The sequence below is a fragment of the Schistocerca gregaria genome, unplaced genomic scaffold (assembly GCF_023897955.1).
Source record: "Schistocerca gregaria isolate iqSchGreg1 unplaced genomic scaffold, iqSchGreg1.2 ptg001048l, whole genome shotgun sequence".
In the NCBI taxonomy this organism is placed as follows: Eukaryota; Metazoa; Arthropoda; class Insecta; order Orthoptera; family Acrididae; genus Schistocerca; species Schistocerca gregaria.
The window spans coordinates 242,501-247,500 of NW_026062394.1; the positions used below are offsets into that span (position 1 = coordinate 242,501).

The 5,000-nt window shown below is 50.3% G+C and overlaps 1 non-coding gene across 1 annotated transcript in view; it reads left to right on the forward strand.

Annotated features, from left to right (window-relative positions):
- The first annotated feature begins 4,455 nt into the window (after window positions 1-4,455).
- Window positions 4,456-5,000, forward strand: part of LOC126327446 (small subunit ribosomal RNA) — a 1,893-nt gene continuing 1,348 nt past the window's right edge. Inside the window, exon 1 of the ribosomal RNA XR_007561262.1 lies at window positions 4,456-5,000. This exon is cut by the window's right edge and continues 1,348 nt beyond it. This is a non-coding gene — a ribosomal RNA (small subunit ribosomal RNA).

Genomic DNA, 5,000 nt, shown 5'->3' on the forward strand with positions numbered 1-5,000 from the left:
CCTATACGTGCTGTAAGACTGGGCACACAACGTGAATCGCACGTCAGCCAGACACTCGAACATGCACCACTCTCGGCCTGCAACGGAGACACACAATACGTAAACATCTGGAATGCGACAATGTCGAGTGCATCCTCTCTGCCACATTGCACCGTCGACACTATGATAACCAGAGCAGTAGGTCCACCTATAAAAGCACAATACCCCACTCCTCCGACAACTACCATTGCTCAGATAAATCAACACCACCAACACACATCCTACACAGAGGGGCACCAAATATCATCCCCCGCCCTCGTGTTATACCACATGAAAAATTGCAGAAGTGAGAGACACACATCCGCCAGCCTCTTGCTACAAGCATCGAACCGACGTGACGTATCTGACGGTGACTCAGGCATCCGTGTACTGCCACCACTATCCACCCCCCCCCCCCCCTCTCTCTCTGCCCCCTTCCCACACAATACCAAATTTAACCAACTTTATCGCTTAACCTAACTGTGGCTGTACCAGTTTATCGCTTAACCTAACTGTGGCTGTACCAGTTTATCGCTTAACCTAACTGTGGCTGTACCAGTTTATCGCTTAACCTAACTGTGGCTGTACCAGTTTATCGCTTAACCTAACTGTGGCTGTACCAGTTTATCGCTTAACCTAACTGTGGCTGTACCAGTTTATCGCTTAACCTAACTGTGGCTGTACCAGTTTATCGCTTAACCTAACTGTGGCTGTACCAGTTTATCGCTTAACCTAACTGTGGCTGTACCAGTTTATCGCTTAACCTAACTGTGGCTGTACCAGTTTATCGCTTAACCTAACTGTGGCTGTACCAGTTTATCGCTTAACCTAACTGTGGCTGTACCAGTTTATCGCTTAACCTAACTGTGGCTGTACCAGATTATCGCTTAACCTAACTGTGGCTGTACCAGATTATCGCTTAACCTAACTGTGGCTGTACCAGATTATCGCTTAACCTAACTGTGGCTGTACCAGATTATCGCTTAACCTAACTGTGGCTGTACCAGATTATCGCTTAACCTAACTGTGGCTGTACCAGATTATCGCTTAACCTAACTCAATTTGTCCCTTAACCTAACTCAATTTGTCCCTTAACCTAACTCAAGTTGTCCCTTAACCTAACTCAATTTGTCCCTTAACCTAACTCAATTTGTCCCTTAACCTAACTCAAGTTGTCCCTTAACCTAACTCAAGTTGTCCCTTAACCTAACTCAAGTTGTCCCTTAACCTAACTCAAGTTGTCCCTTAACCTAACTCAATTTGTCCCTTAACCTAACTCAATTTGTCCCTTAACCTAACTCAATTTGTCCCTTAACCTAACTCAATTTGTCCCTTAACCTAACTCAAGTTGTCCCTTAACCTAACTCAAGTTGTCCCTTAACCTAACTCAAGTTGTCCCTTAACCTAACTCAAGTTGTCCCTTAACCTAACTCAAGTTGTCCCTTAACCTAACTCAAGTTGTCCCTTAACCTAACTCAATTTGTCCCTTAACCTAACTCAAGTTGTCCCTTAACCTAACTCAATTTGTCCCTTAACCTAACTCAATTTGTCCCTTAACCTAACTCAATTTGTCCCTTAACCTAACTCAATTTGTCCCTTAACCTAACTCAATTTGTCCCTTAACCTAACTCAATTTGTCCCTTAACCTAACTCAAGTTGTCCCTTAACCTAACTCAAGTTGTCCCTTAACCTAACTCAAGTTGTCCCTTAACCTAACTCAAGTTGTCCCTTAACCTAACTCAATTTGTCCCTTAACCTAACTCAATTTGTCCCTTAACCTAACTCAATTTGTCCCTTAACCTAACTCAATTTGTCCCTTAACCTAACTCAAGTTGTCCCTTAACCTAACTCAAGTTGTCCCTTAACCTAACTCAAGTTGTCCCTTAACCTAACTCAAGTTGTCCCTTAACCTAACTCAAGTTGTCCCTTAACCTAACTCAAGTTGTCCCTTAACCTAACTCAAGTTGTCCCTTAACCTAACTCAATTTGTCCCTTAACCTAACTCAAGTTGTCCCTTAACCTAACTCAAGTTGTCCCTTAACCTAACTCAATTTGTCCCTTAACCTAACTCAATTTGTCCCTTAACCTAACTCAATTTGTCCCTTAACCTAACTCAATTTGTCCCTTAACCTAACTCAATTTGTCCCTTAACCTAACTCAAGTTGTCCCTTAACCTAACTCAAGTTGTCCCTTAACCTAACTCAAGTTGTCCCTTAACCTAACTCAAGTTGTCCCTTAACCTAACCCACGTTGTCCCTTAACCTAACCCACGTTGTCCCTTAACCTAACCCACGTTGTCCCTTAACCTAACCCACGTTGTCCCTTAACCTAACCCACGTTGTCCCTTAACCTAACCCACGTTGTCCCTTAACCTAACCGACGTTGTCCCTTAACCTAACCCACGTTGTCCCTTAACCTAACCCACGTTGTCCCTTAACCTAACCCACGTTGTCCCTTAACCTAACCCACGTTGTCCCTTAACCTAACCCACGTTGTCCCTTAACCTAACCCACGTTGTCCCTTAACCTAACCCACGTTGTCCCTTAACCTAACCCACGTTGTCCCTTAACCTAACCCACGTTGTCCCTTAACCTAACCCACGTTGTCCCTTTGCCTAACATAGTTCACTGCTCGGAATCTCTGGTGTCGTTGTTATCCTCATGTAGATGTCTTGCGAGTGTTGCTTACTTTCCACATATTCCTGCTATCCACTGTCAATTGTACTGCAATAGGACTATATCGCCGACCCCCCCCCTCCCCCCCCTCTGTCCCCCTCTGTCCCCCTCTTTGTGTCTCTGTCCTCTCAAGCTGGTCGGTCTGGCGTTTGAGTGTTAAATGAGCCTCGCAGCTGTTCAGTTGCATTCAGATGTCGACGCCCTCAGTGTACGTCGTGGTATGGTCTGTGTCCATTGTCCGCTGATGTCGTACGCGTAACCCACACGCTGTACCGATCATCGGTCGTTACGTACAGAGTGAAGTAGTGTGATACGTGTGACCGTACGCTGGCTGTGCCCAACGGTGTCGAATCTCAATTTCCATATGTTGTGCTTGATGCTACTTGTCTCGTCTCCCAATAACAGCTAGGTTGCACTGTGGTACGCCGTAGAGGCGTGTGGGAGGAACGTACGAACGCATTGTATGTCACCCTGGGTCGCTGGGGGTGGTGGTGCGGTGAGTCAGGTCAGGTCAGGTCAGCGTGAGCCGTCTGATGTAGTGACGCGTGTATTCCGACTTTGTCGTATTGCCTCACACAAAGTGCTACCCTGGTGGACCGCGTTCCATATCTGGGACATGCCGCAGATGCCGGTTGACAGTGGATCGCGGAAGGTACATCGCATACGTGCGCGGGCCACCTTCCACGTGTTCTCTTCTGCACATGTCGCAGTGTGTATGTGGTCTGATGTAGCGTGTCGTGACACATGACATCCTGGCATGCAAGAATTGTTGAATTCGCAAATGTAGGTGGACATCTACGTTTACTGCCCAAGATACGCAAATGAACTGGAAATCCGTTGTTGAGCGGTTGTTCACGCTGGAGGTGAATCTGTGATGGCGACGATCGGTACAGCTATTAACCGGTTGTTTCAGCGGTACCCGCCACATCCACACGCGTGACTAGGCCCATGTGGGTATGAAGCGATACGCGGCGGTGGCTTGGTGGGACTGTTCCCGGCCGGTGAAGGGGGGCCGCCCGGCGTGTTGGCCGCGCGCTGCGTGGGCGCACGCGCAACAGGCGGCTGGTGGGGGGCGCCGAGTGGCAGGAGCGCCAGCCGACGGGCCCGGCAGGCGGCGCAGCTACGCTGCGGCGCACCCTGCACGCGGCGCCTGGCGGCCAAAGTTGGTTCAGCCGAGCCCGGTGCGAAGCGCGGTGGACATCTGCAGTGTGCTGGTCTGATTGAGGACTGTGTGCGTTGAGGATGCGCCGCCGCCTGGCACTCGGCGCCGCGACGCCGTCTGCTGCTCGGTCGCCCCAGCGGTTCTCGCAGGTGGTTTGTATCGCAGTTGTGCGGACGTGTTGGCGCGTGCGCTGTGCTGGGAGAGTTCGCTTCTGCACCCAAGTGGGGCTTTGCCCTTGTGTGGCGCTGGCGTTGGAGCTGCCGGTCACCATAGGTGGCGCGTGTTGTCTCCCGCCGGCAATGCCACGACAGCACGCTCCCGGGCCTCTGTCGGCAGCGGCAAGCTCAGTTGGGAGCAAGGGTGTTCGCACTAAAACCGTCTACTCGCCTAACTCCGGGCGATTGCGCCTCTCTCGAAACCGACCAAGTACCTAGGACGGCGCTGCGCGCCGCCGGGACCTGAGAGGGTTTCGAGGTGTATCGTGCAGGGGAGCTCGGCCTCCTCCTGTTTGCAGAATAATTGAGCGGACGCTTGCGTGTTCGCGCGGGCCCCCGGGACACACTCCCGGGCGGCCGGCTGCTCAGCTCTAGTTGACGCAGCTCCCTGGTTGATCCTGCCAGTAGTCATATGCTTGTCTCAAAGATTAAGCCATGCATGTCTCAGTACAAGCCGCATTAAGGTGAAACCGCGAATGGCTCATTAAATCAGTTATGGTTCCTTAGATCGTACCCACGTTACTTGGATAACTGTGGTAATTCTAGAGCTAATACATGCAAACAGAGTCCCGACCAGAGATGGAAGGGACGCTTTTATTAGATCAAAACCAATCGGATTGGCTTGTCTGGTCCGTTTGCCTTGGTGACTCTGAATAACTTTGGGCTGATCGCACGGTCCTCGTACCGGCGACGCATCTTTCAAATGTCTGCCTTATCAACTGTCGATGGTAGGTTCTGCGCCTACCATGGTTGTAACGGGTAACGGGGAATCAGGGTTCGATTCCGGAGAGGGAGCCTGAGAAACGGCTACCACATCCAAGGAAGGCAGCAGGCGCGCAAATTACCCACTCCCGGCACGGGGAGGTAGTGACGAAAAATAACGATACGGGACTCATCCGAGGCCCCGTAATCGGAATGAGTACACTTTAA